The following is a 27,336-nucleotide window of genomic DNA, read 5'->3' on the forward strand; positions in this document are numbered from 1 at the left end:
AGTGCTGGGGGTTAAGTTTACAGAAGAAACTGTTCCCATAAGAGCTGTTTGCTGAAGAGCAGCTTCTGTCTCCTGCTAACTCTAGTGGGTTCATCTACAAAACTCATCAGCCACTACCGGCTGAAGGGTGTCCATAGCTGCAGGAGCACTGCTAACCAATGGCACAGAAGCAATGGTCTGGATGCCCAAATTCCATCTGCACACCCAACACATGATTGCCATTTGCTGTCAGTGCCAACTGCACCCGGACAGCCCAGGCACTGCATGGTGCTACAAGCAAAGGCTCTGTTCTGTGCTGCCAGCTCCTTGGTGTGTGCAGCAAGAAGGAAGCAGATGTTTGCTCTCGTGCACAACAGATCCCAAACCTGGGGCAGTGTTGTCTCATGCAGCTGTGTGGCTCCTCTTGCAATCTGCTCCAAAGTATTTCCTGTTGTGCTCAATTAATGGCTGCGCTCTTCCTCCTTTCTGCTGCTTGACTGCTCACCCAAAGCACTGGGAACATTGGATTTATGAGAGTGGTTGCATACAGGCTGTTCAAGGACTTGTGTCAGGGCAGTCATAACCTTTTGACTGATATTCTGCTCACAGAAATGCCTTGGCAGGAGGAATGACGTATGAGCGTTCATGAAGAAGAGCTCCTCAAATATTTGCTGAGCTGAGGAACATGAGTACCCCAGGATTAAACACTGGCTTGAGTTATGGCTGTACAGCTGCCTTTCTAACCCTGCTCCAAGTTAGCTCAGCACTCCTTCCTACTTTCCTGCTCCATGGAAAAGGATTCTCCCGTTGTTCACACACCCTGAGAAGCGCACTGTCCTCCTCTGCACTCACTGACACAAACAGCAAGCAGCTGAGATCCAGCCACAGCCCTTTGCTTCCCAGGCAGGAACAAAGCAAGGAGATGACGCAGCACAACAGCCACTGACCTTTGCAAAGCTGGATGGGCTGCAGTGTGGCTCCGTGATCCCACACACCACTGCACGGCAGCACACAGCCACCATCTGCAAACACAGCTGTGCTCAGCTGCAGAAGGGAAGAACTTCAGCCTCCATTCCCTCTGTAACCATCTCCTTCCGAGCAATGACCACAGCTGCAGCCAGCTGTGCAGACACATGTAGTAGCCTGGCAGTAGGAGAACAACCATAGGAAAGAAGAGAGGCATTTTGGCCCCAAATTCTGCAGGCTGGCAGGGTTTCATGTTGTGCTTTGGAGACCTGAGGACACAGATGAAGCCAGAGATGCAAGAAGCACAGTTGGGAGAGAAGATCTGACTTGCACAAACAGAGTACTTCTATTTCTTTCTCCCAGGCAGCTCTAAGAGGCACGTGGCCACATCTCCATGCAGTGACTGTGATGAAAGAGGCAAAAAGAACTCAACGAGGAAGCAAGAGAGCCGTGAATCCCTTATGGATGGCTCATGCTGCTTCCATGGAGCTTCTGTGCCCCTCCTTCTCTCACTTTGCCATTGCCACACGACAGGACAGAACAGCAGGTAAAACAGTACTGAGTGTGCTGGGAAAACCATTGTGTCTCTGCATCACTGATTGATCTGGGAGCCAAAGGCTGAAAGAGACAAAGGCCTCGTGCTACACCACCATGTGTGTGAGAAGTGATGAGTGAGGGCTGCTCTCCTGTCCCAGGTGGAGGGACAGCTGTCAGCACGCAAAGAGCATTAAGGCAGGGGAAAATATTTACCTTCCCTCCTCCAAGAAATCTGTCTAACGTAGCACATGTAGGGGATTCAAAATTACACAAGCAATAAAGAGGTAATTACATTCCTACTAATATCTTCAACTGGTCTGGGGCGTTTTGGCAACACATGCTGGCACAGAACCAGAGAGTTATAGCAGCCAGGTGATTAGGGACAGGTAACAGCTAAAAATAGGGAGATTAATTAATAATTGACGGTGTAGGTAGAACACTGCAGAAAATATAATTAATGCTGAACAAACCCGCTGTAAGTTCGCCTTGTGAAAGGCTTATAAAATGTTTCAGTGCTCTTTAGGATCTGAGTTTGAAAAGTGAATGGGACTGGAGCACCCACTCAGGTAACGCTGCACAGCTCCACTGCTTTCAGTGGGAGGTGCTGCTCTGGCAGCTCAGGCTGTGCCTCCTGACAGCACCTCCTGTGCAGTCCTGTACACCTGTGGCACATCTCCGTGGCCCTTTGCTCTCAGAGTAGGATTACACACAGCTGCTCTGTAGTGTTTGCATGGGGCTGGAAGGCATTGCTGAAATGCAATTCCAGGGCTTGCAAGAACCGATGGGCAGAAAAATACTTTGTCCATGAACTTTGCAAATGCCAGGGATCCTCTTTTCCCTGTAATACGCATGGAGGTAGTAATGCTAATATCCTCAGGTGCAATAAATAGCAGCAGAATAGCAGTGAAATCTGAGTCCCAAGAATCAGCATCATCCCATTTAGATCAAAGAGGCTGGAATGCTTTTCCCAGATCACAGTGCAGAACAAAAAGCACCTCGATCACTGGCACCCAATTTGCAGCATTTATTAAGATAGCAGATTAGCATAAAAACATCCTGAGAGCTGCCACAATCCAGAAACTGGCTGTGAAAGGTTCGTGTTTACATCTCCTACATAGGTGCAATACATCAACCTAATTAATCTCCCGAGCTGTCTCGGTGATTCCTATCAGCCCCTCAGGCCAGCAGCACAGTCCAGCAGGCCACTGGCAAGGCTGCAATCTAATTATGTTCTGACAGAGAGGGCACTGCTAAAGCAACACTTTCAAAGCAGAATGATGCATCTGCCGTCAGCCCTCACACAGTAAATCCCATAGGGCTCCCAGCAATGTCTGGAGAAGGGGCCACTTGCAGAAGAGTCATGAGCAGAGGAAACCAGGCTGCCAGCCCAGCACCAATGCAACAAGTCTTCCTGGTGCTGCTAATCTCTGCCTGGGCTCCTGCTGTCATGCAGGGCTGAGAGTTTTAAGGAAAGCCAGAGTTCCATAAATGGAACTGAGCAAGTTGAACAAAAATCCAACCCAGTCCTGAGACATCCATCCCCAATGGGAGCCCAGGGAGCAGCGTGCTGCTCAAATGACACTTAGGAGTCCTTGGTTCTGCTGGTGACTTTGCTCTGCCCTTGAAGGGGACTAATAAATATCTCAATGTTGTTGTGAGGATTAATTAGGTAGCATTCACGAAGTGCTTTGAACATGAAAAAACGTGAGCTCTCTGCCTCTGTTTACACATCTGGTAAGTAAGTATCGTAATACCTACCCTAGAGGGTTGATGGTAAGCTTAATTATTTCTTGTTTGCCAAGCACTCAGCTCCTAGATGAATAACACTGTGGAAGCAGCGCTGTTGTTGTCTGACGGGCACTCACTAAGAAGTTCTCAGCCAGCCCAAAATTCCAGGAATTAGGTGAAAATCGAGGACTGTCTCTCCATCCAACGCTGCCAGGATAAAATGCCTCACAAGTGTCAGGAATGCAACTGTATTTTAACTGCTAATAAAAACAAAATGATGGTTTCTTTCCTCCCTCCTTTATCAGACAATCTCTTTTACAGCCTCTTAGCAATCAACAGAGCAAATCCATGCCTCCAAGGTGGTTGACTTGTGTTTGTTTTTCCCAGGTCATTCTGATCCCTCCTTTAATGCAGATGTTTTTCAAGTCAGCCCTTCAAGTCTCAAAATAACACACTTCTCAGGGGGAACCAACCAGATGCACTGAGATGGATTTGAGGACGAGAATCCAGCAGGGCTGGAGCTAATCAACAAATCAGGATCTTGCTTCCTAAGGCTTTCTATTTGTCTGTTTGTTTGGAGCAGCCAATTTGAATACAGCTGGATTAGCAAAGACAAATCTGAGCAGCACCTCTTAATCTCAAAGCCACAGACCTCCATCAAGCACTGCAGTGAGCTCCAGGCAAGCACTGCACCACTGGGGCTGGAGGGAAGGAAGGAATTCCCTTCCTGAACGTGAGAGGCCTGAGCTGAAATGGGGACATAGGGCCTCTTGCATCCCTCAGGTTGCAAGAAGGTGGAGGTATAGCTTGTTGGTATGGAAGGATGATGTCTGAGCACAGCAGCTGCCCACAGCCCTGCTGGGCTCAAAGGAAGAGGTTCCCTCTGAGCCTGAGAGCTGCTCAGTCCAAGCACCCTCTTGTTCACATGGTATTCATGTCCAAACTACTGGGCTGCCCATCCCCATAGGGATAAGTGCATTTGCAGTATACCACTTTGTACAAACTTCGTTGGACAGGATCATCAATTCTGTCTAAATGAGAATTAATGATACTAATAACACAGAGAACCCACAAATCTTCATTGAAACCAATGAGTATTTTGGGAGACAAATGGCTCTTACTGAAGCCGTGGGAGAAGCCCTGAACCACACCAGCTGAGCCTAAGGAGCAGTGCCACTTTGCTTCCCTTTGAGCTTTTCAGTGCTGTTCATAGTCTTTGTCTTCAAGCCATTACAATAAGTAATCATTGCTATCACAGACAGAGCACCAGGGCAGAGGAAGGTGATATGTTTTGCTTTGCTTTGCACAGAAGGAGATATAAAAGGGAATCCAAATCTACCTTGCCCAGTGGCTGCCCCATCCCCTTTGCAGGGTGCACTACAGCTCCTGCAGAGGTGGGGGAAGGCAGAGGGAAGCAAATAGCAGGGAGCAATCACCATCCCCTTCTCCTCACCACCCTTTCTCTGAACAAACTCACTAGAGTGAAGCAAGAGACGCAAAAGCAATTTCTACCATTCCAAATGAAATCTTCCCCAATGTCCCAGTAACTTAAAACACCAGACAGACCTCACCTGCTGCCTTCAAATTTTCCACACAAGTGGCACTTTGGACCCAACCTTGCAGCTCTGTTCCCTTGTGTACAGAATTATGCAAAACTGGCTCTTCAAAATACAGATATCTGCCACTTCTGGCTACCCTGTGAAGCGAATCCTTTGGCTGTAGGATAATTGACTGGCAGGCTGAGAGACAGGTGATTGGCAGAGTAATTGAAGCAATGTCCCTTCGGTGATGAAGGGATCATGTAGCATCTGTATTATCCTGAAGGTCTCTGCTATCCAATCTTCTTTCTTGCTGTCTGGATGCAGCTCTTCAGTGCCCAAACCATCCAAATACAGAGATGAGTGAAGAACAAAATGCTAAAGTTCCAACTCATGGCACAAGTGCAAGTTGTGTTCCTGGGGCAGATCTGAGCAGGGATTATATAAATATACATGTGTTCAGTAGATTTATATCATGAAAACAACCCACTGAACACATGCATATATATATATATGCACACATATTTAGCTAAGTTAACAGATGAAACACACTGATGTCTGTGTATGCACAAACGCACAGTGTATGTGCTTGTGCAGAGCTCAGCATCACAATGAAACAGGGCTGTGTGTTCCTATGACACACAGACGGACGGCTCTGAATTCAGGGCAGGATCCAATTCCTCCCCAGGAACAGAGACAGCCCTCATTCCTGACAGCAAAGGCTACAGACCTGAGAACCCCCGAGGCTTTCTCACCTCAGACCATGCACTCTGCAGCTGCCCCAGGCTCCCTCCCACTGTATCTCGGTGGGTTCAGAGGCACGGAGGGCTCTCAGCACAGCCAGCTGCCAGGTCAGCAGCAGTGGGAGCTCCGAAGCCTTCCTCCACATATATACCCCTGCTGGAGGGCGTGCTGCAGAACGGAGGGGGTTTCTGTGACACCATTAAAAATACAAATGAAAACAGTCCCTGAGCTCATCCATTTTCAGACCAGCTAATTTGTCCCTGGGGACTGGCTGGAGGGGATGCAGGGAGGGAACCAGCACACTCTCTTCTCTTATAAAAATAACAAAAAAAAGTGATGAATGACCCTCACTGCTCAGGATGGGAAGCAGCAGCTTTTTTCAGCCCGAGATAAATTACTCCTGTCACAGCAGGTAGCACAGTGATTTACCCACAATATACCCAGGCCAGCTCTTTGGCGACCTGGCTTTACCAACCTCGCTTATCTCATCTCCAAAGATTTTGTCTTGTTTAAAATCAAAATGAGACCAATTGGGGAACAAGAGGCGTCTGCTGGCGGGGCAGGGTGCGATGCCGGCTGCGGGAGCTCAGCGGGTTCTGCCTGCGGGGCACACAGCGGCCGCCGCCTCCCCCCGCACCGCAGCGCATCCCTAAGCGCCACCTATTGGCGTCTGTTCCCATCAACTTGCAGCCGAGGCGCACACGGACAAGAAGCGCTCTCTCTCTCTCTATGGGCAGCAGCAGCTACAGAGCTATGATTCAGAAGCCGGGCACACGAGGCACGCTCAGGGCTGGCTGATTATTTTTTTTTATTATTAATATTATATATATATATTTTTCACTTCCTTTTCCTGATTGTACGTGAAAGTCCCATTACCCGCCGGGCATCTCGCTGCACGCACGAGATAACAGATTCATTTATTCAGGACAGGGAATTGATAGATTTGATTTTCTTTTCATAAGCTTTCCTCCCCGAGCTCCGCTTCTCTTTTCATCAATGCGCTGATGGAGGAATAAGCCCTTAACTCCCAGGATCAGCCCTATCAGACAGAGGCTGCTCTGCTGCCCAGGTAGGTAGTGGTGGGTGCAAGGGGAGCTCCCCCTGTGCCATCCCTCAGCACATCTTCCTGACGGCAGTACTGAGCTCAGGTGTGCTTTCCTGGGGGCTCATGTCAACAACTAAAGTACAGACTGTGTTATTCCATGTTAGACAGAAAGACAGATGAAGAAAACATCCAATAGTTCTCCGTGCACTCAGCCTCTCTGCTCGTTCACACGGCTTTTTCAAGGTAGGTGCAATGCTGTTTGCTTTGGGTGCACACATGCAATGTGCATTACATGTGCCATGTACCCACAAATGCAATTCACAGATAAGATGAGGCATGCATCTGCACTTGAAGCCATCCCATCTCCCCATCCACCTTCCATCATGGAGGTGAAAGATCCCCACAGAAAGCACTCTGCTTGCCCTTCCAAAACCAGCTCATTCCCTTGTTCCACTTCTTTGTTCCAGTTTAACAACTTCAGGGCTGGATGATGAACACAGTGCAAGCAAAGGGCAGCCAAGCTCTGATCAATAGTATTTGACAATAAAGTTACCAGTCCTTTTTCACTTTTCAATTTCAATTTGGGCCTTCCCATCACTGGGCTATGAAGGCAAGGCATTCACTCTCCTGAAGGGTACAGACTGGATAGCATCTGGCATTGTACTCCTGCAAATGAGAACAGTGCTGAGTTTATCCTCTCAAGTAAGAAAAACCCTGAAGAGTTTGAAGATCAATTCTGAGTCATATCCAAGATCTCGGCAAGTAAAGCACAGCTGAACCAAATCGTTACAAAAACTTTGGCTGCAGACTGTTCCTGCAGAGGGGAGAGGAGACCCAAGGAGAGAGGAGAACCCCACAGACACACTGAGGTTCTACTGGAAGGCCAAGCAAGATTTAAGACCAAGATATTGCATCCCATGCTTCAACCTGTGGGCTGAAGCCAATCCATTCAGCCCGAGATTAGAATAGACCTCTCTTACACGACCTAGTAGCCATCTTCTGCCCTAGGTTACAGTGGGAAGAAGGTTTTTCTGTTCCTTGAGATGTTACTTGGAAGGAAACATGGGAGCTCATCTTCCAGCCAACACTCCTTCAGGGCAGGGTTACAGCACCTCCTTCATTCCTTTTCGGCCATCAAATTAAGAAGATGCTGGTGGTGCTTTGTTCAACATCCTGTGCAACTGGGTAGTTCCTGTGTAAACAGGGTGCAAAGTGCCACAACATCAGATGGGGCTTCTACTTGCTTTGCTAATTATGTTTTCTGTTGGTTTGGACTCTGTCACATTTCACGCTGGCACAAAGCACATCAGTAGGATGGAGCTCAGCCTCAGAATGCAACACAGGATTTGTTTCAACTTGAGTGGTACATTGCCAGAGGCGGTATTGTCAGAAGAGGGAAAAAAATACTGCATATGATCCACCATCACTGCTATCACTCATTATTTTTCATAGCCATAAGCCCCGTGCAGGGCTTATAAAGATGCTACCTTTCCCCTCTGAGCAAGACCAGGGCTACAGCAAACACAGGAACCAAGAGAGAGATGAGAACTCCATCTCAGCCTTTTATGGGCTGTTCACTATTCTCTTAGAAATTGCCTCATATTGACAGAAAAAGTCCACGCTCACACAGAATCCATCACAGTCCTCAGTCTGTTGTTCCAGCAGGTAATTATTGTCGGAAGTTGAAATATGAACCTCCTTGGTTTGAATTTCTCTCAGCTGAGCTCCTCACCCCATGGACTCGCTTTTGTTTTATCCCAGGGAAGTAGAGAAGGAAAATTAGCTTTATTGACTCACAGCAAGTTGCTCTTCATTTATTCCAGGTATACAAGAACAGAATCAGCCCCACTGGAGTTACTGCTGATTTACAATAGGTAAATAGGTCCACAATTACTTCTCATGATTTACAACCGAGTTACCTGTTATTTATTCTAGGTATTTAAGGGTATATCCACATGGGGGCCCCGAGGAAAATTAAACCAAATTAATTTTAAAGTGGATTAGTTAAACTGTTTTAGACCATGACACAAACCCTCCTCTTTAGAATCTAAGAGGCCTTAATTCATTTTAGGTCATCTTAACTACCCATTGAGAAACAGAAGTGACCAGAGGAACCCTCCATTCTCTTCCACATCCTCTGCCCTCATCCCTCCTTCCTGTATATACACTTCTGTTTACTGTCTCAGCTCACATATGTTCTTCGTAGAAGAAAGCAAAGTCTCTTTTCTCCTTCACTCCCCTACTTTCCTCTTCCATCCCACCTTTCCTGGGACCTTTTTTCTCCCATCAGTTCCCTCTAAAGCACGTCCATGAGAAGAGCTGGCACTGTGAGATGTTGCAGGAGGTACTAACAGTTTTCAAGCAAAAATACCCAGGCTGGTTCCTAGGCTCGGACCAGCTCACCTGGGTAAAAGATGAAGGAAGACAAAATACACACAAATCCATCCCTAATAAAGCCCGTTACTGCCAAACAGGGAAGTAACCTTTTTCAGCTGTCACTTAGCTATATGCATTTAAAGCATTTATGAACTCCTCTATCAATCACCAGGCTGGAATGTGAACTTTGGAAGGAATTGGCTATTTGCAGATGACAAGCAGCGTTTTCATGGCTTTCTCTTCCCTTTAATGAACAACCATCTCCCAGATGAAGGGGTGAGCAGTCACATTTGGCAGCACTGTGCCTGACCGCCTGCCTGGGGCTGCTGACCACCCTCTTGTGTGCAATGAGAGCAGCTTCTGAGCTGACACTGCGGCTTTATGACAGCCTCATTAATGGCTCGTGGGTTTCAGATGCTGTAATTGTTCTATTGTTTCAAAGTCACGAATTCCAAATGATCAGATATTAATTAAAAATTCCCTTTTGATTTCAGGGCAAGATTCCATCTGGGAACTTGGCAGGGCTGATGAGGGAAGTGATGCAGCAAAGCAGGTGTGGGCGGCTTGTGGCTGTGCAATAGGCCAGAGCCCAGGGACCTTCAACACAGATGTCTGCATCAGCCTGGCCTTGGGTACCTACCTATATCGTCCACCTGGGCAAAGAACTTAAAGTCTCTCTTCTTAATGAGCAAAAAGAATGCTTGGACTTTTACAATAAGCTGCAAATGGGCATTACACAGATGAGTGAAGCCCCAAGATACAGGTGTGATTCTAAGGACAGAGCAGTGCAATCACTGCCGTAGGTAAGAATCAAATGGCTTTTTCAAAGTCTTACAGACTATGCCAAGTATGGTGATCCACATTCTCTTCTTTTCTCTTCCATTTCCTGCCTCTGCCTTAATCCATGAGAAAACTCAGCCTTCAAAAGAGCAGAGCAAAATTCCAGCTTCCTGTCCTTGCTTTTCTGTAAAGGTCTTGCAGAACCAACCAGGTGTTTCAAATTCAGCAGTTAAAAGAGGAGAGGGCACTGCAGGAAGCAGAGGGATCTGTATGTTGCAGCAAGGATGCTGGCTGGGACAAATGTCACGTCCAGGGACTAATCCAACCGCGCTGCATATAGAGACCTGAATTCAAATTCACCTTGGAGTTCAGAGAATGGGCCAACTCCATATCAAGTCCAGACTGTAGTTTAGGAGACTGAGATACAAAGGGTAACCATCCAAGGAAAGGCAAACAGCTACACCAGGTATGCAGGCCTTCCAGATGCTTCCAGTAGAGTGAACAACTCATAACCTTCAGACACAGGGTCAAAATCTGGTGGTTGTGAGGCACTCACCTTGGGAGTTGTAAACCAATGCAGAACAGGGATGCAGTTCACCTTCACTGAATTACGCCGCAGCTGAATTGTGCTTCTTTTTCCCCCCTCCTTCTTCAAATATACAACCTAATTGCAATCTAAATGCAGTAGAGCCCAGCAGAAACAGAGCAGCCTAGCAGTATCTCTTTGCATTAGCCGCTGGGTTATGAGCAAGGGAGACATTTATTGCCCCATACATTCCCAGTATAATCACTTAACTGACTCAATCCACGCACCATACCTCCTCAATAATGGGCTGAAGCATCACTTATTAGCCCAGCTGTACCTTGTGAGCAGCTCTGAAACTGCATAGCCAAGTAGTATATGGAGTCCTTGGGTGCCGCAGCCTGTTCAGCACAGGCCATCCAGAGGAAGAGGAGATAAAACCTCCTTTAATTGAAAAACCCAACCTCATACTCTTTAAGACAAATGAGATTCCAGAACTCGGCTCCTGCTAGATTTTAATGAGATTTAAGTAGTTAATATGCTCAGGAGGCCCCTCCGGACAATAACAAGCACTGTGGTTGTCGTAAGGATCCAGTGGCATGGATGGGTTGGGAACCAGAAATAGCAGCAGGCTGCTCTGGGTGAATAAATATTCCTTTCCCTCCCACCCCACCACCGTTTGCACGCATCCAAAACCAGTGCTGACTTGTTAAAAGCAATAGAAAGCTCCTGAGTCCCACCGAGCCTCCCAGATTTACCTTCTGCTCAGACACCAGAGAAGCAGGTGAACTATTTTCGCTGCTCTAACCCACTTTTCTCATGAGGGTAAAAGTCTGGGCGCTGGAAGCACAATGCCACGGCACAGTAGCATCTATTATTGGCAGCTCTAAGTAGCCAATAACCTATATAATGTGAGTTTCCAGGGAAGAAAATGTGGGCCTCATCTTGAGCAGAATTAGCACAATTTGAATGGAGAGTCTCACTACTTCCAGCCATCCCCTGTCACACCCTGGGTGAAGGAGGATGCTCTTTGTCTGCAATTAGGAGGAACTGTTCAGCAGCACAGATGTAATTAATCCAGGCGAATATGAGGAGAAAAGGCAGACATAATTATACAGTTGCACTTGAAAGTTAACCCTGTGTTAATTGGCTACACAAAGCTTTGCCTGCAAAGGGTCCGGGCTGCAGGCTGTGCCACCTCCACCTCTTCATGGGGCCACTGCCACCGTTCCTTTCACTCTGAGAGGGGATTACAACAAGGCTCGTCGTTTGAGCAAGAAATATGAAATAAATCTGTGAACATTAACCTCAAAAGCCTAATGAATGTTCTCAGGATGAGCCCTTAATGAGACCCAGCATAAGATCTGGACACGCTTCTGCAGCTGTCACTGTTAGGAAGGTGATGGTGTTTGGAAGTTTGGAGGGCACAGCTGGGACCAAAGGGCATTTTGGCCCCACTATCCCCATCAGGTTATCACGTGAAGCCATGAGGGCTGATCACACGAGATGGATTTGGTGTAGAAAGAACGGTCCAAGCAGAAGGCAACCACACACTGTGTGGTCCCAGCACTCGGGCAGCCCTCACATTTCTCCCAGCCCTCCAAAGGAGCCTTACATTCCCAGAGCAGATAGTTATTTATTTTCTTTGTATTTCTAGGACTGACAGTGGAAAATGAGCAGATCAGTTTTCTGCCAAGTTTTGCAGCAGCACCAAGTGCAATGACAGGCCTTGCTTGCTGCTGATTCACCCAGCAGTTTCCTCATGCCTCTGCCCACCCCCCAGGGCCATCTCCCCAGCCCATTACTGTCCTGGCAAATCTGATGGCTCTTCAATGAGGAAAGCTCTTTCCTGCCACCCGAATTGTTTATTTTCTCCACAAGCTGTGTGATAAATCACCCTGACACGTCCCAGTCTCCATGAAGCCGCCTCAGCTGTAAGAACAGCAGCGTGTGAGGTTTAGTCCGCGCTGCTTGGTACATTCTCAACGTTTAACTTCTATTTGCAATAGCAACTTGAGCGAGCTGAGATGGATGAGGGTGACAAGTGAACATCCTCTGCCTTCTCCCCATTCACATACAGCTGGGAAATCCATCCCGTCTGCTATTGCAGCCCAGCTCACTTCCAGGATCACACCAGCAATGAACCCACCACCCTCTCAACGCTCAAGCTAAGCTGTTCAAAGCAGGGTGGGCGCAAGATGGACGTGTTCCCTTCTATAGGTGTTAGTACCTACATGGATGGTCCCAGCTGTGATTTGAAGAAACATAAACATTTTCTCAGTACATCAGCAGTGATGAGTTTGCACAGCCCTTAATCCCTGGGCAGAAGATCCCCATCATCTGTCCAGCACAAGGCACATTATTAACGGATTATGCCTGCAGCAGGTAAAGGTCATTTGTAATGCTTTTAATGAATGAAAAAAAAAAAAGAAAAAAGGATTTTCCCTTCCCTTCAGATTTACTATTTTTCAGGGATTGGCTGTGAAAACCCTACCTGGTAAGTAATACACTCTGAGAGGCAGCAGTACAGGCTGCTCAGTTCTCCAGAACTGGGATCAAAAGGGATGAATTGTAATGGATAGTTGCTCAGTGTGGATTTAGAAGCCAGTCGGAGCAGAAAACACAGGCCAGATTTTGAGGGGAAAAAAAAAATCTCCAAGGCTAAAAATTTATCTGTAAAGAGCAGGTTTATATTGAGTTCCTGTCCTCTGAGTATGCAGCTACTGGCTTTGGCTGGACAAATACCATCTTTGGCTGCACAAATGTCACAGGGTATCATTTATTTGGTCTCTTCTGCATGAATTCGGCAGGACAGTCCACATCTTCCTGCTCAGCTTTTCTTATGGCAAGTTTGTTCACGCTGTGAACAGGAACACCCTTCTTAAACCTCCCTCCAAGTCGTTATTCTCAGTCTGAACCATGCAGAACTCACACCGACCCAAACCATGCGGGAATTCCTTTCCCATCTCCTCCCTTTCACCTTTCCCTGCTGCTCTCTCAGTCTGCAGCACAGCACAGCCTCCTGCTCTCCTCCTTCCCGGAGCTGCTCCCCACTGCTGTGCTCCTCTTGTTCCCCTCTGGAGCCGTGGCAATGAGGAGCAGCCCTTCATCAGCATCACTGAGATGAAATGACTCATTATCACGTATGATTCCTTTCAAGTTCTCACATGAGCCGTTAAATTGGAAGCACCGAGGCACTTTGCTTTGTACGGTATTTGATTTCTGTCTTCTTTCTTTGGTATTATTTAAACTTTAAGCCCGGCAACAAGGCAGTTCTAAGTAAATAAAGGCGGTAGAGACAACCGCAGCTTTTTTATCAGGCACCACACAGCTCCCCCATCCTTTCTTTTGCATTGTACAGCATCTCTGCCTCTCCAGAGTGATAACAGGAACTGCATCTCTGATCAGGCATCCTTCTGCTCCTTATTAGTGCTGAGAAGCAAGTCGGAGATGTTAGCTATGCAGCCAGAGTGACCCAGCCCTCAATGGCAGAGAGCAGCCATGCGCTGGTTCAGACTTACAGCTCTTTTAGCTCCACACCTCTGTTTGTGTCCTGTAAGACACACACACACACACCCAACAGCAGAGCTCAGCTGGGATGCACAGATCTTTATGCTCATACAAATACTTTGGATTTCAGTTAGCCACAGGAATGTAATGTATCCCCTGAGGAAAGAAGAAAGAGAAGCACTGATGGATATAAAGCATCGGTCCCTCAGGGGAAGGTCCTTCCCAGACTGGATCACTCTTATACAAATAACACAGAGTGTCCCAAGGTGGGTATGGGATGGATGCACAGCACTTTCATTCCCACCATAGATTTGCCTGGTTGGATCACAGAAGCCACAGTAACATACCATCTTCTCACTCAGCAGAGAAAACAGCAGGTTGCAGCAGTTCCCAGCTATTCTGCAAGGCCACGTCTGTCCTAGAGAATCAACCTGTCATGTACCAAAGGCAAAACTCTTTGGCCAGGCTCCAGTCGCCAATGTAAAGCCACAATAATCCATTTGAAGGAGTGGAAATCTGCTGGAGGAGCTGACATCAGCACCTGGCCCAGGCCGTTCAGCAGTTCCTTGGCACGTGGTGGCTTTATGAATGTTGCATCTCAGCAATCACATTAGCTCCATGCTCAGACGTTTTCAGTTGCAAGCCTCAGCTTCCAGAAGCACAGCATCTCAGAATGTGTTACAGGGTTGGTAGGAGAGCAGTTGGAGGATTTTCACTACCAAACAAATGCAAGCTGTTTAGGGCTCCTTAGCAGATGACGCCTGAAGTTGTCTGTGTTGCCTAGCATCTTTCCTTGCAAATCACCTATTGCAAGGACGTGCGTGTGCAAACATACACGTACACACTGCACACAAACAGTTGCCCACAGAGAGCGAAGTGGATGCTCTCGGAGCTTGTCAAGCTCAGAGCATTCCTGAAACCACGTAGGTGTAGTGGGGTAAGTTGGTAGCACATGACAGCTGTCACTGCAATCCACAGTGAGATGGGGAGACGGACCGTCCCAGCCAGGGGCACAAGTCTGCCCTGCTCACACACAGCCGCCTGCCTACATCACAGTCAGAGGAGATCGGGATGAATTGCTGCTGAGGGAACAGACACTGCTGTTGTCACTTCAATGCACTGACATGGGATTTTGTTTTTATTATGACTATTATATTTTCTACTCTGAAGCTTTGCACGATCCAGCCAACACATAAGGTGGAATTCAGGGTCTGAAGAACCAAAAGGCCAAAGCGAAGCACCCCCTGACAGCAGAATTACAATTTACAGCCAGAGTTTCACTTTACAGTACTTCTTTCTAAAGACTCCTTTAAACACTACTTGAGGGGCAGCTCATCCCCGCAGGGATGTCGCCTGCCCTTGACTCCTATGGATGGCAGACATTAACAAAAGGCAGCCAGCATCCCGCTCAAGCCAAGAAAAGCATCAGTTGATTTGGTCAGGTGCTGTAGGAACTCCCCTTACACAGCCTGACTGGCTCACCTCCCCCAGAAACCCAACAGCACCTAAATGCCTTCGCAGTGCTTTGCACGTTGCACCAGAGCTGGCAGACTTCTTAATGCATGAGCATTCAGTGTGCATTCAGCTCATCCCTCCCTGCACTTCAGTGCAGCAGCATCCGTGTGTGTGTGCTTAACACCACTGCTGCATTACCAGCAAGCTTGGTGTAATTCAGTGTATTTTGTAACAGCTTTGATAAGTGCTTTGGGATACCTGGACTTTAAAATGTCATGGAGACAAAGTGACATCACGCTATCGTTTTCTGTTATCTCCAACAAAGCAGCCTGTATCAGATGTAGCTGTATGCCTTTTAAATGGAAAGCGTTTTAAAGCAAGTAAACCTTTCTATTTGTAGTTTTCCAAACAGTACATAAAAATATCATAATGCACTCTGTCTGCACAACCGCGGATTATTGTGCACTTTAAACTACCCCTGAGATGAGCCAATTTAAGCAAAAAGACCTTTTAAAAATGAAATCATTTTGCATCTAGATTGCATCTTCTTGCCCTCTCCTTGCGCTTCGCACACCCAAATAACTCCCTCTAATATTGCTGATGACTGCAAAGTAAAAGAACAATGGTCCTTAATGACCGCCAGGCACCGAGATCCCATGAACTTCTCCATTCCCACCTCGTGCCATCCAGCACAGAGCTGTCACACAAACCCTGTTTGGGTTCTGGAACCTATTTTGCCACGTCGATGAGAAATTCTGCCCAAATTCCACCCCATTCAGCCTCAGACTTGGTCTGAGTTTCTCACAAGGTGCCAAGCTGTGCACAGATACACCCTTGTATCAAATTGCCACATTTTCAGGTGACCCAGCAGCACTGCAGGGTATTTGGCAGGGCCACTATGAGCCCTTCTGTAAGGGCTCACTTGCAGGTGAACACCTGAATACCTGGATAAGGCTCTCCAGCAAGTCTGGTCCCAGCATGGGCTGAACAGGAGTTCCTAAAGTGTGTGTGAGATGAGGAATTTAACCACAGGATGCAGAAGAGAGACACTAGAAACCCTGCTCAGAACCATTATCCACTGCTAATGAACGTAGCAGGGTGGCAGATTTCTCAGACAGGCCCTAAATGACATCTACAAACAAGGCAGGCTGGCTTCTGCCTACCATCACCAGGTAGCTCAGGGCATTGTGGACAGCATTACTGAGCAGTTTGTTGTAATACATTGAATTATAATGGTAAACATTAGTGATGTTAAGGTTAAATACTGGACTTCGGGAAACGACTGCAGATTTTTGACCTTAAGTTTATTTATGACGTCGACTGTGCCCTGAAATGAAGGAATGCCATTCATTTCTGCAGGCTCCTTCTCTGTCTTGCATCCATTACTGATGTCAGACAGCAGAAGTCAAACATCATCGCATTTGCTGGCAACTGAGAAGTTACACAACAGATTTGTTTACCTCAACTCCTACATACAGCAAACGGCCACTGCTCTGCAGATGCTGGGCAGTGAAGTTGCAGGGTAAGGAGAGGGGCAGCTGGGGATCCCATGCAGCAAGTGACAGACAGCATTACCACAACGCAGCCGGAAGCTGATTCTATCAGTCCCAACCCTACTTTGATGATGTGCAGTGACACATCTCCCTGCTTAGGAGCTATACAAAGAGGCCACTCGGGGTGTTATGTTGCTAGGGGAGAGATTTTTAACGGGATAAGTCAAAATAAAGATATTCTGACTAAGGCAACAACAGCAGATGTTACTTGCACCACTGATAGGTTGAGCAAAGTGGAATATTTAATACTACACAAAACTATTGGCTATTTCTCCCCGTGGCTGTTTGCTGCCAATGACACACTGCATTCAGAAGACCCACAGGACAACTTTCTCATGCTTCATTTTCCAGACCTGAGGATTTTCAGCTGCTGGCCACAGCTGTGGACTCCCTGCCTTCCTCCTCCAGACCCAATTACTTTTTCTCCAGGTTGCTGCAAAGCATAAAAGGAAGAAATCAAGCCCTTCAGGTCTGGATTCTTGGCAGCCTGTCCTGACTCTGGCATAGGAACAGACATCTCCAGTGGACCTACTAAACATAAGAATCTTCCTTGTATAAAAAGGAGATGTCTTATCACCATCCATGACAACCTGAAATGCTGTCCCTCAGGAAAGAAGCCCAGACCCAGCTCTACAGGCTATTTCATGTCTAGAAGACAAGAAATTAAACACCTCCATTCTGGCTTGAGTTGAAACAGCCTGAGAAAGGGAGAAATGGGACAGGTGGTCAGTTTTGCTGGTCAGCAGAAGCCTTTGTGATACACTGAAATAAAGGGGGAAAGCAGAAGGAGCTCTGACAATGCTTAGAGCACAAAGTGCTTGCAGCAGTCCTTCCCTCATCCCACCTACATGAAGGGAAATAATACAGCAGGATGCATCCTCATTGATCCAGGGAGGCACAGAACTAAGAGGTTTCCTGAGATGATCCCTTGTGGTTGGAGTGCAGCCTCCAAGAGATTTTTATGACCCAGGGATAGTGAACAAATCTACACTTGTATGCTGGAAGAGCCAAAGAACCAGCTCTGGCCTCTCTATATAATAAGTGTTGCCAAACAACACTGAAAGCCTAACCATTCCTGCTGCCAAAATGTGCTGGCCGGGTCCACTGTGCCACAACCCGGCCCATCTGAACTGGCTGGAACAAAACCCATTTGTTAGACAGGAGCAGGAGAGGGAGAAGGAGAAACTGCCCCACAGCTCAGACTCGGTGTTTTAAGACTGACTGTCACACAGCAGGTGTATGTTCAGGGGCAGCATGAGAAATCCTTACAATAGAATCCCTCTGCTGACAGACACATATTTTCAATGGCTTTTATGGCTGGGCAGATGCGAGTTAGACAGAAGTCAGTTCTCCATCTTACGCTGGTGAAACAGAGAGATGCTTCGCATCAATACAAAGACCTACCATGAATTTTTCCCTCTCTATAAAAAGACATGCCAGCTATCTGTGTATTCTTTATTTTCTCACCTGGCAATAGGATGGCTGCACCACAGTTACTCCACTGTGACTTCCTTTGAAATGGAGCTATTTTTAGATGTTCTTCTAAGGAACTCTGGTTCCTGCAGCACCATCTCACCCACTGCTGCACTAATTACATCAGCTTAGCCCTCCGTCTCATAAAGCCCAGCTAATATAACACATACACCTTTTCTCATGGCCCAAAACACCCACTCCCAAATTTCAGGAACTTATTAACAACTCAGCAGCAACTTTTCTTGCTCTTCTGCTGCATGCTGAACTCTTGATGCCCACCTTCGTATTGTTTGTCAGCCCATGAGGCTGTGTTGTGGTTTCCAATTAGACATCCCTGACTGTGACTTCCACCTTCACACACTTAACACCCACAATACATAAAACTTAATGACTTGCTGCAGTTGCATTAATATACATCCCTAGCTGGTGTGTGTCAGGTTCAGAGTATTGCATGGGATTGGCGGAGGAGGAATAATCCTCGCACAGCATGTGATTAACAACTGTTATCACTGCTACGAAAACAGGAACTTTGGTGAGTAATTATTGAGCTAATAGAGACCCTGGGCGTCTCAGCAGGAGGAGATAAAGTGCTACCCTGGCACTTTGAGTGCAGAAGCCTGGCTAACACCAGGCAATGCTGAGGTCCATTAGGAAGCACAGGGGCAGAGCTGGCATGTGCTTTGCTCAGACCCCCAGCAGATTCAGTTCAAACCATTAAATCTTTATGGAAATCTTCACCTGATTCCAGGCCAAGGCTCAAACTGCTGCTGATGACAAACTTCTTCCTGGGACAAGCTGTGCCCACACACCTGCTGGCACTTTGCTGCCAGTGATGCCTATGGGCTCCATGTAAGGCTGCAGTTCAAAGGGCTGCACCCCTGGCACCACAGTTCACTCCCAAAATGCCTCTTAAACTGCCGTGTGATTAACGACTTAATCACCTAAAAATGGTGATGAGTTGACACGCAAGGAAAAGGGAAAGCTAGAATAAGATATGTACAAACACAGGCATAGAAAGGAAGAGAGCGCCTCTGGGTTAGAGAAAAGGAAATCAATAATTGCCATGTCAGTGTGACACTTTCTCTAAGAACGAATGTTCAGTGACCTTAATGGCGCTCAAAAATGTACATGTACTGTCACTGAATCAATGTTCAAAAGCTTAAAATCATGTTTTCCCTTCGTGGTAAAATTGTAAGAGAGGAAGGATGGATTGAGCTGCTCCTTACCCTGACTATGGCATATGCTTCACCAGAAATAATGGCTCCTTTCTCCTTCGAGCTGCTTCGAAGGTTCTCTCCATCACATCACAAGAAACACACACAGAGGCCATCCTTAAAAACAACATTACAAGATGTTCGTGCCATGCAAATAACAGAACCTCAATTAAACTGAAATCATTTCATCCTACCACATTTGTCGGCAGCGGAGCAGTAGGTAGATACAATTCCTTTTTGCCTTTTTCTTTTAGGGTCAGGGTCTATTTTTCACGTGGTTTAGATTAGTTACTACTTCAGTAAGGTTGATTTCCTTTTCGTTGTTGTTGTCCTACATCAATCTCTCAAAGCTACTTTGATTGTTTTGGAAAGGAAGGGAAGAGCTGGATGATTGCATTTGCATTTCTTGCACTGCAAGGAAGTGTCTCATCGCAAAGAAAAATCTCAGTCTGCATCCCCTGGATTCATACCAGCATAACAAAGATCACATCCTACCCAGATTTTTCAGAGGTAATAAGAATGCCTGCCAAACATCTTGAGATCAGATCGTGCTATTCCTTGTAACACCAACAGCTAAAAATATTCTTGCAGCAAAACTCCAGATTTGACTGTAAAAGTCGAAGGAAAAAAAATATATATATTCCATCTCTTCTGGTGCTTTTTGGATATCAAAAATGTCAGAAAGATCTCCCAGAACCCAGCTTTGTCTCCTTTTAAATATTGAGATACAGCTTCCCTGGCTGCCCACCTCTGCCTCTGTGACTGCCTGGTGTGGGATGCAGCGTGGTGGGATCTCAGGAAATGAGCAGTTGTCTTTTTTTTTTCTTCTATTTTTAAGCAGATTCACCACAAATGAAACATTCGATCCTCTTTCGTGGCACCGACGAGGCCACGAATGAACACTTTGGCTTTCCATCCAGAATCCTGCAGGGCAGACAGGGATGCCAGAAGGGCACACAGGGATGCCAGAAGCTCTTCCTTTCCCAAACTCATGCTTTTTGCTTTCCTTGCACTCAGAACATGCAGAACCTGTTCAACACTCAGCCCATAGATGCCAGCTGCCTTATCATTAACCTTAATGATGTTACAGCATCTCCACCACCGCTGCTGATTTTTTTTCCCCCACTTTCCTGGTAGCAGGAAGTGAGGAAAAGCAAAATAATCCACTTTCTCTAGAAACTGTTCCTGTTTCCCAGAAGCATGCAAAACAGACACGGCTTTTAAGTAGCGGAGTAACAGTTTAATGGAAATCAGAGTAGTAATTAGCACAGCAAACCCTTTTCTTCCTGTAGACAGTGCGGTGATAAAAGCAGAATCTCTGGTTTAGATTTCAGGGTTAGCAAAGCAGGCTGAGCTCCCGCCCAGCTCACACCTTATCCTGCAATTCCTCCTCAGGTGAAATAAACAGAGAACTCTCCCAGCATCACACCGTGCTTAAAGCTGTAAAAATAAACCTTCCCCCAACTCCAGGGTGACTGAAGGCAGCAGTGGCACATAACTGTCAGTTTTTGAGAAGCAATGCGAGCTTAGCATATATTAGCAAGCATTAAAACAAAAAAAAACACCCTCTAATTTGAAGGAGGAAGGAGCATGCTTTGTTTTTCTTGTCATGAAGAATGGGAAAGATGCTTTCTGTCTTCCTGCATCCCCATCACTTCCCCCTGGCTCGCTGTCCCTTCTCTTCAGTCACTCAAGATGTTTGCACGGTTCATGCTTCCCTCAAGCATAAATGCTCTTTTGACACCCTGAGCACAGCATAGCACGGCTCTGCATCCACAAACACAGATGGAGGCTGGGCTCTGCAGGCTGCAGGGTGAGCAGCCCCAGCACATCGGCTCCCACCGCTTGCAGGGAGAGCTGCTACTGACTCTCACCTCAAGGACTTGCTCGATTTCGGGCTCAGGAGGAATTTCATTAGGCAAATCCTCTTGTCTCTCCTTGCCAAAGGTTCTCCCACTTGAGCTCCTCCCGAGGCCAGGACCTGACACAGTTGAGAGCAGTTTGATTCTGCAAGGGGGAAGGAAGGAGCTGAAGCGCTGCACAACTGCATGACACCGCAGATGTGGGAAGAAAGCATCTTTCTAGCCAAGCTTTGCTGCACTGCGGGCTGAGATGCAGCTCCAGGACCCTGAATCCCAGCTCCTTGCTCCCATTGCTGCCTCACACTGCAGCTATAGACCACAGCTCATAGCTGTGAGAACAACCGTGATGTTTTATCAGATCACACGACCGTCACCTAGAGATGTTCTGAGGATCATGCAAGATTTCTTGAGAAGCCCAAGAACCACAGCTGCAGATTGCAAAGTATTGCCCTTTTTAGGCAATGGCTTCTTTTAGCATGTAATTCTGCACAGAAGAGCTTACCTGCATGCTCCCCTCCATGCACTGGCACGTATTTACTACACAAAGACACTTTGATCTGCTTATTACAGCTTCCTTAAAGCCACCAGCCCCAGCTGGTCATCACAGCCTCCTTTGCCAAGGCAGTAATACGCATGCCTCCCGTGTCCCCTAACTGGGGAGGCACAGCTATTCTTATTAACCTCATTATTTTACTCAGGGGGAATTTCATCTGCTCCCTTCTTCTTAAGGAACTATGCTATGGCATGCTGTGTTTCCTTATTCCCAATCCAGTTGCTGAATACTAACTTAGAGCCTCTAGCAATAAAGAAATCTCTTAATTTCTTTTCCATTTTAGTTATCTGTTTTGATCCATATCAGATTCGTCCGGCAATTCAGTTCACCATCCTATCTGTGCATCACGACTTGCCATAGCTCAAGGTTGGAAGAGGTCACAGCTACATGACAGCAGCAGCCCCACTGCCCAGGGAACTGATGGCAATGATGTGTGCCGTGTTACTGCACCACTGGGAACCCCTCACAGCAAAGGGAACTTCCAACCAAACCAAAGGGAATTCTGTCAACAAACCCATTACTGAAATTGGTATTTTTCTTTCCTTGTGTTTTCCTAAACCATTCATCATTGTGCCTTTATTCTGCCACTGATATGTTGCAGATTGTCCTCAGCTGCCAATCAAGCGTCAAGAAACTTCATTATAAATGAAACTGAGCTTGCAAAACAAAATAGGATGCGAATACAAAAAAGCAAGGTGGGAGGAAAGCAGATTGTAAAAATCACCAATTTTTCCCCATCTAATAGTTTCTAGTATTTATTTCCTTTGGAGGGCATTTTCTGACAAAGAGTGATAATGAAAACAAATACATATTCCAAGCAGCCCAAATACATCAGTTCTATTTCTCCAGGAGACTCCTTGTGTGAATCTCAAAAAGCACTGCACAGACATTGTTCCGATACAATGATCCTGCAGAACAGAACTTCTCTTTTAATTCATTAGATGTTCTCATCCTTTGATGCTCCGCAGTCCAATCAAGCACCCAAGGCTAATGGTGCAATGTCTGCTACTTCAGTGCTCCCAGCTACCTCCTCTCCCCACAGTGCCAGGATAATTTCAGAAGCAAAACCATGCTGATGTGGGTACTTGCAGGACCTGGGAGCTGCATTAGGAGCTGCCATTTGGGAGCAGAACAGTATTATCACCATTATACAGATGGCAAATGGAAGCAGAGAGATACTTGCCACACATTGCAAGTATGCCAGACTTTAACTTGCTTCTCTGCTAGAGCAGAAACACATCAGTTCAGTGCATTTATGCTGGCTGTGGAGAGGAGGATGGGGCACAGCTGCCTGCATTTCTTTGCAGCCTGGCATCTCCCACCTCCACTTCCCAACACTGCACTGCCCGCATCCCATGGAATTCAGTGGGGTTGGCTGAGAGCAGAGGGAGACTTCAGCTCCACACCCATGTGCCTCTAAGAGAAAGAAAGGCAAAGGACTGCAGACCAGATGCAACATGTCAGAGAAAATAACTACAGTTGTGGGGAATGGGATGGCAGTTTGAGAGACATCTGGTTTTGGGATATAAAAAAAAGGGATCTTTATTTCAGCTTTTAAAGTGCCCATAAAACCTTAAGGATCCGTGTGAGGCTAGAATAAATGCAATAGACCTTTCTATTGTGTGTGCAGAAGGATTTAAGTGCATTTTTAATTATTAAAGCAATGAAAATAGCATATTTATCATTGCTGCAGAATCCTCCTACAACAGCGACGTTGCTGGAGACGCAGCAAAGGCCGTTCTGGTTGCAACTTGTTTTCCTCTTTGATGGAGGGGAGTCTTTTCAGCGAAAGGAAAAATTCCACCACTGAATCAGATCATTACTTTGTGCAATTTGAAAAGGTTTCCCAAAGGGGAGGGTCAGGTCGATAAAAGACCCTCGCCAGCAGCAACAGCAGAAATCTGAAGCCTTTCCAGAAAGCAACAGCAGCCTTAAGAAACAAACTAACGTGGATGGAAGTTACTGTCATCACCTTGTGCCCCCAAAATGGGCTGCGTGAAGATCAAACAGCACAGAGTACAGACAAGTGCTAACTCAATTACCCAACTGCACACCCGGAGCTGGCAGGAGGCTTTCACTCAAAGCAAGTTGTTCCCATAAATAGGGGGAAAACACAACCTGCTCTCCTGCAGCTTCAGCCTTGTATCCCCTGCTCTTCTCACTGCAGCAACCACCAATTATGCCCAATGGCACCTACTGATGTAGAAGCCAGAGCCCTGGTTGGGCTGCAGTGATGCAGAGCCTATTGGCCAACTAGCTGTCATGGAATGGGAATTTAACTCCTTGGTTCTCTCTCCAAGTGGAGGGTGAGACTTCATTGCCTTTTTTCTGCTTTCAGGCTACCAACCTGCACAAAATGTGTGAGCCGTGACAGCAAGGCTGATGCTAACACAGCAATCAGCATCTTTGCTATTTGGATACTTCCATACCCTTTTGCAGAAGGGCCCTTAAGTCTCTCTTGGTTCAGCTGCTGCTGCAGGTCAGCATCAATTTCAGTAAGCAGCTGGAGCTGCCCAAGGAGGACAGGGGAACCCACTGCAGAGGAGCTGGAAATTCAAAGCTCTGCCCCCAGTACAAGATTATAACTGGGATATTTTTCCTACCCTAAAAGAGAAAACATTTGCTTGCTAGGGTGAAAGAACGCATGAAGAGGGAAACAATACAAAATGAAACAGACTTCCCAAAGAGAAAAGAAATAAAACATTTAAACGCTATTCTTCAAAATGCAAATTACTCTTAGACAGATAATGTAAGTAAGGGGAGGGGTGTGATCACATCCCAGAGCACTGAAGGCAGAAAGGCACTTTTCTGCTCAGAAGTAAAATGTTTTCTGAAAAGGTTTTGTAGAACTCATTTGTGGATAATAAGTCACAGCATCCAAATGAATTCAGCATAAATATTTTACATGACACTACAATAAGCTTCGTGTAGAGAGCCTGGAAAATGCAGGGGATTGTTTGTCATCATCACAGAAGAATCAGTTTCAATTGATCAGCATCCCCGTTGCAAGAGGAGCGCTGTTGGTGAGCGCCTGTTGGTGCATTGCTGCTGCTGGCTTTAGTTCAGCTCTTCAAGTGTGGAAATGGCTTGAAATGGCTTTTCTCTTGCACAAGCAGCAAAGAGCAGCTGCTTTCTCTATATAATCTTGGGGAACACACATACAATTCTGTCGAGGCCTTGTGCTGGAGGAGAGTTTGAAGTGAATGAGTTGAAACATTGCTGGGAAAGCCCAGGACCACAAATAAGCCCATGGCCTCATTCTTGATTCTGTAAGATGTCTCTTATCCAATAGGCTCTTCAAGGCCCACCCGAGACACAAGGATCCCACATCTGCACACACACCTACACAGCAGACCAGTGACAAATGTTTTGCTCTGCCATTGTGCCAAAGCTAAGTGACAAACCAGCAGCAAAGCCAGGACAAAAGTCACAGGAGCCCATCGCTTTGCAATGCTTGCTTAACCAAGGACAGCTATTTTTACATCTCCACGTCTTGGCAAGTGTCTAAGCAAAGAAACACGAACAAAAGGAACCCATCTTCAGCTGATCAGGATGCCATCAAATTAAAAGCTTATATTCTTTAAACATGGCAATGCCTGTCTCTGCCTGAACAGACCAAAACGTGTTCTGACAATGGAAAGCAGTGCACGCTAGCAGGAGTGGAGGCGGAAGCGAGGTGCATCAAAAGGAAAGAAACAAGCAGAAAGCTAATGAGTGTGAAGGCTTTGACTTGGCTGAGTGGGATGCGATTTGTCATACTCAAACACATTGTTTTCATATGGAAACAACAGAATGTTTCAAGGACTTTCTGTTATTTTTAAAGCAAGACAAAAGATAAGATCCACCACAGACTACCATGGCAAACCAGGAGTTATTCCTAAATTCATCATGTGGCTATAGCTTCAAATGGTAGCTTGGATTCCTTGTCACTCTCGTGCCTATCCACTACACAGTAAGGAGAATGACATTCAGCCCCAATGGATATAATGCAGCAGAGTCCAAACTTCAGACATGTTGGGAGTGTTGGGGTTCTCAGTATCCCCCATCAGATGACACAAGTGTAGCTTGGTAAAGAAATGAGTCTACTTGGATAAAGATCTCATGGCAGGGGCTCAGCTTTCTAGTTCAAGCTGCTATATTTCATATGTAAGATAATCTGCGTTATGTAATATACGCACACCCTTGTAACACACACAGAATTAAGGTCCTTTGTTCAGTCCTTGAGTGCATCAGCTGCAGTTGTAGTCCACACATTCGCTTAGTCAGCCCCATCCCCTGTGCAGGATTCGGAACAACAACTAAAAAGGTGGGATTTGCTTCCACTGCTCACTGGAATTGTCTCTTCTAATAGCAGCAAAACAAAGGAAGAAATAAATAAAGCCAAAGCAAACATGATATAGAAACTACCACAGTGATGAGCGCCTTTCCCTGGCAACAACCTCATTTGCTTCTCTCCTCATTTATTAAATATATTTTTTTTTCTTTCATTGCAGCACCACATTTAGAAAGGAAAATAAAAGGCTTTTTATATTGCTGCCGAGTTCTCCTGCTGCCCACAGGGTCACTGCTTGCATTCCCCTTCTCACTGCCTGCCTGCGCAAGGAATTGAGAAAGAGCCTATAGGAACTGTAATTAATGGCACCGAGGACTCCTTCCAGCACACATCGAGTCACATCGGTGTCTGCAGCATCTCCCTGGGCTCCAGCAGCCCTCACATAAGGATTACACCAATAAACCATCAGCCTGGCTTGGGCTCCTCACTGCAGCGATGCAGAGCTCTCTATCTGGCAGCACCACCCAGCAAGGACTCACTACAGGGCACACAGCATCTCCCCATCCACATTCACTCAAGGCATCACAGCTTGTTTTTGGGACGCCAGTCTGGAATTGGCTGGTCTCTCAGCTAAACCAATTTGGCTTCTGGATGTAAAGTGAACAAGTTCACTGCAAAAGAAACCAAAGGAGAATCAACATGGAGGATCCAGAAGAGATTTCCATCCCAACATATCTCTCTCTCATTGTGTGTCTGCCTCATTAAGGAAGCTTCAACGAAATCTTTTCAAAAACACACAGCAGAAAAACAATGAAGTGATTGTGGCTCTCAAGGAAGTGAGATACAATTAGCATGTGAACACCAAAACCTTTCTGCAATTTCCATTTGCTCTGTGTTGGCTACATCATTTTAGTTTCCTAATGTTTTGGGCTTCTTTGTCTCCCAATTCTGCTCCAGTCCCCACCCCTCAACTACAACCTGAGATTAAAATAAGCAATAACAAGGAAATTGCTCCAGTGAGCAGTCCCAACCAACACGAACTCATACTGGATTATACATGAGAGTCGCTGACTGCCTCTATAGCATCACCCCAATGCTGATGTGCTTTTATTGAGATCATGTTCAAAATGCTTTTCCTTTTGCTGTTTTGGGTCAAAATTTGTAGAGTAGAGTAGAGTCAAGAGGCACAGCTCCTTCCATCTATCACAGGGCTGGAGCAGCTCATCC

The 27,336-nt window shown here is 46.4% G+C and overlaps 1 long non-coding RNA gene across 1 annotated transcript in view; it reads right to left on the bottom strand.

Moving 5' to 3' along the window:
- The window catches only part of LOC140261833 (uncharacterized), a 106,682-nt gene that overhangs the window by 65,760 nt on the left and 13,586 nt on the right, over positions 1 to 27,336 (bottom strand). The gene's annotated exons all lie outside the window — the stretch shown is intronic.

The sequence above is a fragment of the Excalfactoria chinensis genome, chromosome 22, assembly GCF_039878825.1.
Source record: "Excalfactoria chinensis isolate bCotChi1 chromosome 22, bCotChi1.hap2, whole genome shotgun sequence".
Classification (NCBI taxonomy): Eukaryota; Metazoa; Chordata; class Aves; order Galliformes; family Phasianidae; genus Excalfactoria; species Excalfactoria chinensis.